Source organism: Apodemus sylvaticus, chromosome 10, assembly GCF_947179515.1.
Source record: "Apodemus sylvaticus chromosome 10, mApoSyl1.1, whole genome shotgun sequence".
Taxonomy (NCBI): domain Eukaryota; kingdom Metazoa; phylum Chordata; class Mammalia; order Rodentia; family Muridae; genus Apodemus; species Apodemus sylvaticus.
The window spans coordinates 18,937,297-18,950,002 of NC_067481.1; positions in this window are offsets into that span (position 1 = coordinate 18,937,297).

The window sequence follows — 12,706 nt, forward strand, 5'->3', positions numbered from 1 at the left end:
TGGCTCATCACCCCTTATGACGCCACGAGGTAGGCAGAGACTCAGTGGCGGGAAATTCCGCTCGGGCATGCGCACTCGGCCTGTTTACGGCTCAGCAAGAACAGGATGTAGGTGCCATCTTGTAATGGAGGTCATAGGAGCGTTTGGGCGGCTCCCGACACCCTTCCCTCCTTTCTTGTCCGAGGTGGTTTGAATAACAATGGCCCCCACAGTCTCGTAGATTTGAACGCTTAGTCCCTATTCAGAGGTGTGGCCTTGTTGGAAGAAGTGTGTTTCTAGGGATGGGCTTTGAGGTTTCAAATGCTCAAGTCAAGCCCAACGTCTCCTCCTCTCTTCTTGCTGCCTGGAGATCCAGATGTAGAATGTTCCTTCTCCAGCGCCATGCCTGCCTGCACGCTGCCATGTTTCCTGCCAAGGCCATAATGGACTGAACCTCTGAACCCATAAGCCAGCCCAAATTAAATGTTTTCCTTCATAAGAGTTGCCGTGCACACAGAGTCTCTTCACAGCAATAGCAAGCCTAACTACGACAGTAGCTTTTGCCAGATATTTTACTACAGTAATAAAAGGAACTGACGTAAGATGTCTTGAGATAGTGATCCTGTGGGGTGCTTATGGGTTCTAGGCTAGCACCTCCGCTTTAAATGAGATAGACACGCACATGTATCTTGCTTGGGTCTCCATCTCTTTGGGCTCCTAAGGGACACACTTTGCTGACTCACAAGCTGCTGGCATACTGAGTGCGTGTGTCAGTGTCGTTTCTTTCTACACAGCTTTATATTACCAGCTCTTCAGAACCGGACAAAATCTGAGCTCTCCACCCAGAGCTCAATTATAGAGCGCCTCCCCAAATCCTTTTACTCCCGAGTTATTTAATCTTGCAAAGGACACAGCATGGTCCCCACTTGACAGTGGTGGCTCTGTAAGTTCCCCCAGGGACTGAAATGAGCTTGCTACTCAGGTCTTGTTCCTGTCTGCATTGTATTCCTATGCACATAGTAGGTATTTAATAAATGCGCTGCATGGTAAATAAATTAATTTAAATAAAATAAATGGCTAGAGGCAACTTGTTCAAGCCCTTTTCTAAGATACATCTAGACCGATCGTGAACAAACTACAGTGTAAGCACAGGTCTGACCCCCAGTCTACTTTCCTGTAGGTGAGGGATAGTTTAGTGTTTGGTTTTATTTCAGTTTGTTTGTTCCTTTGTTTGAGATAAGGTCTTGTGTAGCCTCAGTTGGTCTGGGACTCATTATGTAGCCAAGGATGACCTTGAATTTATGGCCCTCCTGCCCCTACCTCCCAAGTTTTGAATTACCATATCCATAGGCTTTGAAGGTTCTAGATGGTTCTGGAAGAAAAGACAAGGGAAGTATTTTAGTGACTTTTGTGTTACTGGGATAAAACACTGCGGTGACCCACTTTGGACTTGACCTGAATTGGGCGATAGGTAGAGGAGTAAATGACAGACCCAATAACACTGTCGTGTGCTCAGAGGGAGACACACCAGCAGCAGCCCTGAAACTCAGTGCAAAGGAGGAGCAGGGTTAGCTTGGCTCCATAAGGGGGTCTCTGTAAGGAAGCAGGCATAGGCTGCCGTCCTCCAGCATGAGGAAGGCCTTGCCACTCCCATGTGTCTGAGACACTGGCGTCCTCGATGTGTTCCTGCTCCTGCAATATGCAGAAAGTACCTTGAAGTACTGGTTTTAGCTAGTGGTCAGCTGCTCCCCACTATCTGCATTCAGACCAGGGTAAGGCTTTGCCCTTCCTCTGAGTCTGACCCAGGAAGGTCTTGCCATCTTGCCATTCCCACGTGTCTAAGACACTGGTGTCCTTGACATGGCCCTGCTCCTGTCGGTGAACACATTCATCTGCTCCCCACAAAACACCATGACTCAAAGCAACTCACAGGAGGAAGCTCTTATTTGGCTCACCATTTCAGAGGATTAAGAGTCAATCGTGGCAAGAAGGCACAGCAGCAGAAAGGTGTGGTGGGATAGAAATCTGATAGCTCACACCCTAAACGGCAGCAGAAAGCAGAGAGAGCAAACCGGAAGCAGGGCGTGGCTATGGACATTCAAAGCCTGCCCCACTGATGGACTTCCTCCAACAAGGCTCTGCCTTGGAAGGTTCCACAACCTCCCTCGAATAGGACCACCACCTGGGAACCGAGTGTCCAAATTCAGGAGCCAGTGGGGGATGTGTCTCAGTTAAACCGCCAAAGGTAGAATCGGGGGTCAAAGGAGGGAAGAGGGAGGCAGTCGGTGCGTGTAGCAGGGACCGCATCCTGCCAACCGAGCAAGCTTTGCCACTCCAGCTCTGCCTTTCTGACTCACTGGTCAAATGTTCAAGCTCAGCTGCATTAAAAATTCATTGGCTTTTTTTTTTTCAAGCTTGGAATGAATAAGAAGAAATAAATAAACAGATAGCACTGGCTGAAGAAAATGGGCAAGTGGCCCATGCTGTAACCCAGTGTCTGGGGGCGGGGGCAGGAAGATGAGACACTCCAGGCCATCCTGAGCTACATAGACAGACACCGTTTCAAACAACAGCAACAAAATGAAGTCAGCTCAACTGCCTCTCCCGTTCTGCTGTTCTTTCATGCCCCTTGATTTAGCACCCAATCCTCTCGCTCTGGCGTCAGCCTGGGGTCCCTTTCCGTCCTCCATGCCCACCTTCTCCAGGGCAGCTTTTGACTCTCTTGCACACTGTAAATCCAACCAATGGCTGCAAGTTCACCTTCCTTTTGGGACATCCTGGCTCTGGGCCAGGCACACAGTAGGTCCACCTCTGAGCCTCAGGTCCAGACTGACAGGGTATGAGAATGATTGGTAGGTAGGCAGGCTACAGCTGGTCCATCACCACTGTGTGACTTCAGGACTGTGACAGGCTGTGTCTGTCCACTCGGGTGGAGGCTGCCTACTATAAAGAGGGGAAAAGAAAACGAAACAAAACATGGCTCTGCAGGTGCTGCTGGGAAGTCTGACTTTATCTCTGGCCCTGGGATAATGCTAGCAGGTAACTTCACCTTCATTAGCCATAATTTCTTCTTCTATAGAAACTAGGCATGTCTGTGTGAGATACCAGTCCCCATATGATAGGAAGCAATAATTGCAAAGTACAGACAAGAATGTAGCAAACTGTATTCCTCGTTTCCTTCTGGTGAGATACCAAGTGAGGCAGCCACTGGAAAACTTTCACCATAGCATTAAGGATGTCCAAATGAATCCATTCCTAGGTCTATAGCTATGAGAAGCAGACATCAATAGTGGGTGTCCCAATGTGACGCTGACATGTCAACAAATACAGTAGAATTATTTAAAATTGACAAGCAAAGCACCTACCTTCTCATGAATATACAAAGAAAATGTTGTATGATCATAAAATGAAATATAGCTTGGCCATAAAAAGTACTAAAGTATATCCCCCAAAATGGAGATGGTGGCCAAATTCCTGATATTACAGAGGGGGTTGAGAATATTTTATTTAGAGAAAGATCCAAACACAAAAACACATATAATTTAGAAATCCATTATACTCAGCGGCCAAAATAAGCAAAGCCGTAGACAGAGGGAGTAGATTAGTGGTTGTCCCGGGGTAAGGGGAAGAAGTGATTGAAGTGTGTGTGTGTGTGTGTGTGTGTGTGTGTGTGTGTGTACTTGTGTGTGCACTTGTGTGTGTATTTGTGGGTGTTTGTGTCTGTGTGTCTGTGTGCCTGTGTGTATATTTGTGTGTGTTTGTGTTTGTGTGTTATGCACGTGTGCACATGTGTGTGCAGGTGTACTTGCCTGTATGTGCCTGAATGTGGAAATTTCCTTCCATATTCCTGATGCTTGTCCTCCATTGCCACTCAGCAAGCTTTGGCTCCAGCTACAGAGCTGAGTTCCAGGTGCTCCTGCTTCAGTGACCAACAGGGCCACGAGGGCATGACCTATTCATTTTCTGTCCAGCCATGGGCATGGTCGCAGCAGCTGCAGAATCTCGATACCTAAAGCTGACCTCATCTAGCAGTGAGGACATAGAGGACACACCCAAACAACTCACTCTAACACCGAGACCCTGGGGGTGGTTTTTTTCTTTTTGCCTCCCAGGGGACATTTCGCAATGACTGGAGACATTTTTAGTAATCATACCTGGGCTGCTGGCACTTAGTAGGCAGAGGGGAGGGATGCTCTCAATCTATGTGACAGAACAACCTGTCCTATAGAGCAGACTCAGCTCAGAGTGACGGTATGAGGCTGAGAAAGCCCCTTCTCAAGGACTCTGCTAAATAGCTCTTGTGGGCATAGCAACAGTGTGGTAGCCAAAGCAAAGAAGAAAGGAAGGAAAGAAGGGAGGGAGGAAGAGAGGAAGGGAGGGAGGGAGGGAGAGAGAGAGGAAAGAAGGGAGGGAGAGAGGAAAGGAGAGAGGGAGGGAAGAAAGGGAAGCAGGAAGGAAGGGAGGAAGGGAGGGAGGGAGGGAGGGCTGGAGTGCTATGGAATAGAAGCCTCAGAGTAGCTGCTCTGTCAGTGACTGAGGAGGGAGAGTCAGGATGATGCACAGAAGTCCCAGACGGCAAGGTGTGACACTGTGTGTCAGAGAAGCTATTACTAGACATGGATGAGGTGGCTGCTGTGCCTGGCACTGGTTCCTTCCACAGACCATCCACTGCCATCTTGGTCATGAGTCATCAGTCCAGTGTCACCCAGCCAAGCTCAGCACTCAGGTCTGGTCCCACTTGAATCACCCTGACTTCACACTGCTGGTCCTGGAGAGCAGCAGGCCCCTTCCCGAGGTGGGGACAGGATTAAGTGAATCGTGGTCATGTCATCATGGCGGGGGCAGACCAGCCAGGCCAGCAGCCTTAGAAACAGCAGGGCCTTGAACATCTGAAGCGGTCTCCTGGGAGGCTGAGGCGTGAGGTGGGTGGCTCCGCCTCGAGCTGGAAACCAGGCATCTTTAAGGTGGCTGAAGAGGATGATGGATTTTTAGAAGGTCTAGGCTTCTCTAAGTTGCCGGGATGTGAAAATACACTTGATAATAATTCTAGGGCTGAAGAAATAGCTCAGACAGTAAAGTGTTCGGGAAGAAATAATTTCCGTGTTCAGAATATACATTTTAAAAGCCAGGTACAGGGCTAGGCATGGTGGCACATGCTTTTAGTCCCAGCACTCTGGAGGCAGAGGCAGGCGATCTCTGTGAGGCCAGCCTGGTCTGGATAGTGAGTTTCAGGACAGTCAGAGTACACAGTGAGACCCTGTCTAAAAAAAAAAAAACCGAGGTATCACCAGTTCCTACTTGTAACTCCAAAGATGGGGATACCCCAGGTCATAAGGAGCGTGGAGCAGAGAGGTTGGCCAGTCAGCCAAGCCAGCTTGGCAAGTTCCAGAGCAGTGAAAGACCTTGCCTCCAAAACAATCAATCAATCCAACAAACTAGGAAAGACACCTATGGTTGTCCTCTGGCCTCCACACAAATGCACACAAAATTTATGCATGGGATTTCATGACGCACACCAGTGAGGCTAGCATTTGGAGTGGTGGAGGGGGGGGAACAGAGGAGTCATGAATTCAGGGACTGCTTTAGCTGCATAGAGAGTCTGAGGATCACCTGGGCAGCACAAGAAGCTGTCTCAGAAAGAAAAAAAAAACGACAATTTTTAAGTTCATATTTTTAAAAATTACTATAGAAAAAATAGAGAGATAATGTTTGTCTCTTCCAGACAGAATAAAAAAAATCAGCCCTAGATGGTTTCTCCAATTGCTATGCCAGTTTTCGAGTCCCTCTCCGGCACCGGTGTCTCCATCCCCCACCACACACATCGTCTGTCTGCGGTATGTCTGCTTTGTGCGGCTAGCTCTCTCTATTTCCACTGTAATTTTGTGCTTCTTTGAATGCAAATCTATCACCCCTGTGCTCTGTCTCTCCCCGGTCCTGATTGTCCTGCTTGCTGTCTCCAGTTCTTGCTCAGCTGCCTCTCTCCCCTCAGCCCCTCAGCGCCCTTCTCCCCTCACCCCTGGCCTCTCTCCACTACCTGGCTGCAGAAGAAACCCAGGAACCAGGGACCCAGCTGCATCTCCAGTCCTGGCTGTATTTACAGAGTCACAGGCTCCCCATCTTGGTGGTTTTTTGTTTGGTTGTTTGTTTTTTTTTTTTTTTTTTTTTTTTAAGCAAATGACTGAAACATTTTTTTTTAAATTTCTCTTGCTCCTCAAAGCTTTCAGAATGAAGATGTTTTACTTTCATTCTCCATTGATTTATATTCTCCTTCTGTGGGCCATAACCTTAGAAAGAAAGAAAAAGAAAGATAGAAAGAAAGAAAGAAAGAAAGAAAGAAAGAAAGAAAGAAAGAAAGAAAGAAAGAAAGGGAAGCTAGCTTGATAGCTCGCTCTCAGCTCCCATTTTGCTGTATATAAGAGTCCAGTCTGCTGCTGTCAGGTGATTTGCAGAGTGCCCAGTTCAGAAGAGGCTGCAGCAGGCTGTGTAGGACCTGAGGGTTCCTTCATCACCTCTCTTGCCTCTTGGTTAATCTGACATTGGCGGAGCTGAGCCCTACCAGATTTAATATCTACGACACTGGAGGAATCTCTACAGATTCTTCATTTGTCCCCCAGGGTTCTGTGGCCTTCCGGGCAGCCTGGAGTGGCTGGGGATGGGTGGAAGACAATTGGAGGCAAGCCTCAGCCAGCAAATCTTTTGTCTTTAAAGAGAGCGATTTTCGGCATGAGGGCACTGGGAAAGTAGTCCCAGAGCTCTTGAAACTGCACTTCTCTGGCCTTTCCATTACAGACAGCTTTGCAGCCAGGTCAGCAGGTCCTGTTTGATGTCAATCTCATTCACTCTGCCTGGTGCCAATAAGCTGCTCTCCTAGTCCCTGCCACAGGTCGCTCTCAATAGTCACAGGTCACAGTTCACAGGTCACAGACCAACATGCTGGAAGGCCTGACTCTCAGAGGGTGGGAGTGACAGCAGGTGTCCCCATATAAGTCCAGGCCATTCTGAGCATCTCCAGATGTCACAGCACATCCTTTGTCACAGGATCAATGGGCTACAGGATCAGTGGGCTACAGGATGTGAGGTACACAGCCAAGCTGACAGGATCACTGGATCCATGGCTGCCTGAGGAACCATCCTGAAGGACATGTGATGCCTGTCTCCCAGATGGACGGGCGATCCCCTGAGGGAAGGAACTGGAGGGGATAAAGCCAAAACATCTGTATTCACATTGATCCTGGCAAATCAATGCCACATCAATGACCTGGAGGAAACCAGGCCTCTGTGGTCACTGCAGGTCCTTGGAGAAGTTTAGAGAGGAATAGTACCAGTATGGGAAATGATAGAGGCAGAAGGCGCTCTGTCCACCCAGCTCAGACATTCCAGGAAGGTTTTCCCAGAAGCGGCAGGAACACTGACAGACCTGTCTACAGCCCCTGTGAGGAACACCCTGGAGAGGGGTATTTGGCAACATCAGAACAACAGGCCAACACAACCTCAATGCTTACCGACAAGTGAGCTGTGAAGCCGGGAGGTTCTATGGCAGGCTTCAGAGAAGTATAATCTAGGGACATATTGTATATTCGATATGGCTGGCCACAACAGCGGCCCTTGGGAGTCTCTTGAAGTCGCCATACATGGAATACTGCTGAAATGTAAGCCATAGTCTATCTTTCCAGGCCACAAGAAGCACGAAGGACTCTGGAGCCTCTCTGTATCTTGCTCTTCTCACCTGTCATTTCAGGAGAGAGCAAGAAGCATGAACTCTGTGTGTGTGTGTGTGTGTGTGTGTGTGTGTGTGTGTGTGTGTGTGTGGCAGCGGTATATGTGTAGGGTTTGGTGTGATGTGTGGTATGGTGGTGGTTGGGGGTAGGGAGTATACATGAGTGTGTGTATGTGCATGTGTGTGTGTTGGGATGGGTATGAGTGTATGTGTGGTAAGTACTGCCTTTGCTGAGCCTGGCCTGCCTCCAGGTGGGATGCTTTGTGACCTCTGACCCTATCTATCACCTGCCTCTGCCTGTCTAAGGTGAGCCCCAGAAAGACAAGGTATCCTGCATATGCATATGCATATATCATATACAAAATGCTAGAAATGAGCTCCATCCTCACAAAGAGGGCGCTCAGGGAAAGCCAGCCCCAGTCTTCCTCACATATAAACACAGGCAGATGGCGGGAAGTTTCCTAGGTTCATTAGACATGCTTTAGTTCTAAGTTAATTATGAACACAGTCAGGGGGACGGAGATCTGCTCTGCATGGCCCAGATCCAGGTGATTGTAAGGAGTCGCCTGGAGAGGCCTAGGGACCACTTTGCATCTCCTCAAGAATGAAGAGTCTCTGCTCAGGGGTCTTAGGAGACCTCACATCCTGCCAACACGAGCCCTCTGCTGACCTCTGAGCATCTGCCTGTGTGGCAAATGAAGACACCATCAAGTCTCTTCTTAGAATCTCTTCTGAGTAAATGATCAGAAACTCAGATAAAGATTTCCTGGACACAAATACTCTCTATTCCAGCATTTATCACAGTGAAAATAGAAAGCCACCTAGATACCTACCAGCGGCAGGTCTGACTGCATGAATGCTGGCCTAACCAGACAATGACATACTAGGTAGCCACTAACGTGGTGTTTTTGACAATGAGATGCTGGCATGAGGAAATGTCTTACCGCGGAGTGAGAAAAGGAAGATGTGAAATTGTAGATAAAGTGTCAGGTAATTTTATAAATGACTGTGCACGCACACACACACACACACAGAACTGGTGGCACATTAAATGCTAATAATATTTCTGAGAGGTAGGATCCTAAGAGAATTTATTTCTTTTAACTTACTCTTTTTGTGTTCTCTTAATTCCTTACAGTGAGCATGCATTATCCACATAACCAGCAAAATAATCATTTCTTTAAATGCCAGCCATAATGGATTTTCAAGAGGGTCTGAATAATTTTTAGACACTGTCTTGGTTTTTTCTCCCTTCTTTTTCTTTTCTGGGTCCCCCCCCCAAACACACACACACACACACACACACACACACTCCTATTAAACAGGATGTCATATAGCCTAGGCTGGGATCCAATTTACTATATAGTCAAGGAAGACCTTGAATTCCTGATCCTCCTGCCTCCACCTCCTAAGTGCTGGGATTATTAGTATGTGCCACCATGTCTAGCTTCACAACTTCCAGAAAGCCTGAGCGTCTTGGGTGGGTGAAGATGGTCAGGGGTTGATTTCTAGAACTCCCCACTCAAGGCACTTTCAGAAGGAATCATTGTTGAGTCAAGTGCAAGTTGCAAGATATCTGACCACACTGTGAACCTCAGGATCATGTTATTTACAGAAAAAAAAAAAAAAACAGCTTTCTAGTTGTGGCGTGGCTCATCCCTAGCACACACCTCTAATCCAAGAGCTTTCTATTCATTGTAAGCAAGATTACAATAAAGCTAACTATAAATCAAGGGCAGAATAAGCAACCAGTCAACAGGGAGAAAAACCATAGAGAGTAAGAGGAGGTCAGGAGGACAGATAGAGAGACACACAGGAAGTAGAGAGGAGGGACATTCGGTTAAAAGATTTTTGAGACAGAATGGAGAGGGAGAGTGGTCCTTTCTGCCTTTTTTCCCTTTGGGATGTTGGCTGAGGAGGAAGGTCTGCTGAGTGATTTCTCTGCTTCTATGAGCTGGCAGGCTTAGATCACAACATCTGGTACCCAACTCATTTTTGGTAAAAATCGAATGTTAGATTTTGTTGAAAAAACAAGTTCATGTCCCACCAAGGAATACGGCAGCCTCTGTCACCTTGGACAACACTGTGGGAGCTAAGAAGCGAGTAGATTCAATGGGTTTCTGGAACCACTGAGAGGCCTTCCTCAGGAGGAAGACTTTGAGGCCCATGAGAGCTTCAAGGACTGAGATGAGCAGGAGAAAAGCCGTGCAACTCAAGGAAGGACAAGATGTAGCTCAGTCAGTGGTACTATCAAGGAAGGACAAGATGTCGCCAAGCCAGCAGTACAATTCTAGGACTGGCTGTAATAGGTCCCCGACCTTAGCATGACTGACTCCATGATGGAAATACATTGAGGCTGTAAAACTCAGCACAGAGACAGCCCCATCTGCCAAAGGCATAATCCATCAAAGTCCATAGTTCTGGGAAAGTCTCCAAATGTACCAACCTTCCTTTTGGCTTCTGTAGTTTTGCTTCTGGCTAACTGTTCTTGTTAGCAAGTATGCCAACCCAGAAATGGTTTTTGTCCTTAAGAGCTCATCTTGAGAAAGGCTCGGGGCTATGCTGGGATCCCGAACACCCAGTGTGGTTGCTGGCCAGCTAATAAAGACTTTCTATTGGCTTGACCCCGTGTCCGAGGAGTCTTCTCTAGTGAACACCCCATAACACCAGCAGGACTATAGCACTGGACTCATTGGTCTCTTGAACTTCAAGTCTCCAGGATCACACAGGGACAGTGACAGCCAGCATGAGTGATGGACGGAATTGTTGACCTTACACACACTCACTGGAATGGCAAGAGCTGGAGACAGACAAGGAAAATGCATTTGTGGAGACTCATAAGAGCCACAGACCATGTGCATAGTATGACAGTCACCAGTCCTTAAACAAAACACCTCAAAACCCAGTATCAAAAACTGAAGTCTATCACTCATGATGGGGGGGGGGGAGCTGGGGTCTCCTTGAGATTCTTAGTCTAATTAATAAAAGCACAAGAACAACTTTATTAGAATTTAAAAGTAGAAATCCAAGGGTAGGCAAACTATAAACACCTCAAAAGCCATGCTGTCTTAATCTGGCATGAGCTCAGACACATGGAGGACAAGGAGACACACGGTGGGGAGGGAAACTTTAGAGAAAAAGGAAGGTGGGCTGAGATGTTGGGGGATGGGGCAAAGAACCCAAGTGATGAGGAAAGCGCACTAAGAGGGATGTGAGAAGAAAAGGGGGATCAAAGTGAGCTGACTTGTGACCCTCAACATGGCCGTAACCTTCAGCCTAGAGGAGGGAATTCTGGGAAGAAACTGTCCAGCATCTCAATGAAGAGCTAATAATTCCGCCTGTGGCTTAGGGTGAGCCCATCTTCCTGGGAGGGCCCTTAGCCAAAGTGACTGAAGCAACCAATCTGAAAAGTTAGCCTGCTGCCAGGCCACAGACTCTACTCTCTCCACAAGGAACTTTCTACTCTAATACGCAGAGAAGGTGGGAAAGTCATATTTGGGCCCCAAGGAATCCTATCTGGAGATGGCATCCTGTCCATTGGCCAAAGGCCATTTCTGGTGATGCTGCCAGCTTGCCAGCAAGTGAACACACTGCCCAGAGTCACTCACACCCTGCCTGCTCCTAGAAGGGGGCCGTGACAATTGGGACAATCGGAAGAATACCAAGCCCCTTGGGCGTCAGCTGGCTAGACCTCGATATGGAGTGATCGTGAGCAGAGGTGTTACCAGAGAAGCAGAGATTGTAGGGCATCTGCTATGACGCAGTAGCAATGCCTTGCATCTTCCAGGACACTGGAATGGACCAGGAGAGAATTGAGTGTTCGCCCCTAATGTCTTAAGCAGGACGCTCCGTAGGAATCCGGCGGAATCCCATTGATGGTCTCCTTTTAAGCTCTGGCCACAGGAAGGAACAGCAATTACTAAGAGTGCTTTCAAATCTCTCTCACCACAGTCCCAGCATGACTCAGCCTCGGCCTTATCCACCCAAACTTTTCAAACCCCATCTGTTTTCCTCTAGAAGACCACTTTAATTTTACAGTGGTATTAAAAAAATGGACTCACACACTGAATAGTTGCTTTATAGTATTCTCTCTCATAATGGGTTGGTTGTTGAAGGGAAGATGTCGGTCTCCTACTTCAGAGTAACAAATTGTTCTTTCGATAGCAAATCATTGTGTGAACCTAGAAATATTTCCGGGCCTGCATGGTCTTTGGCTTTAGAATCATCGCCCCTCATTGGTTAGATTGACATCCCTAAGCTGTTTTGGGTTTTTTTCTCCACAAAATTTGGACGTTTTTTTTTCCCTCACATCCACTGAAAGCATGTTGACAGAATGTGACTCTAGCCACCAAGGAGAAAGTCCACTTCGACAAGGTGGTGTTCCAAGGCTGGGAATAGCTCAGTGGTGGAATGATTGCTTAGCATACACAATGCCCCGGGTTCAAAGTCAGTGTCAGAAGAAAGAAAGAAATGCTGTTGCCCTGGCCTCGCCTCAACCACACGACAAGACCATGCGAGCCTCTGAGTAGGCTGTTGTGGTTACTGATGCAAAAGATGAGAAAGCTGGGCACTGTGGTACACACCTTTGATCCCAGAACTTGGGAGGCAAAGGCAGGAGAACCTCTGTGAGTTCAAAGTCAGCCTGGTTTACACAGAGAGTTTCAGGACAGACAGGGCCACATAGAGAAAGACTCTGTCTTAAAAAAAAAAAAAACAGATAAATAAACAATAAGATAAATGAGCAAAAATAAGAAAATAAAAGTGCAAGTACAAGTGATAAGAAGTAAAAACTCATTCAAAGCTAATACAGTTGGAATCCAAACAAAAAAATGTTGGGGCTCTGCTGGTGGCTGACTTTTACATCCAGCTGAGTGTTACATGGAATTCAAGGGAGGGACTGAATCTACTCGTGCAGGAAAGAAGACAGGCTTTGAAGGCCATGATTTGTTCTTTCTTTATAGCTCTATACATTCAGAGCATACCTTAAAATATGCTCCACTCTCACTATGA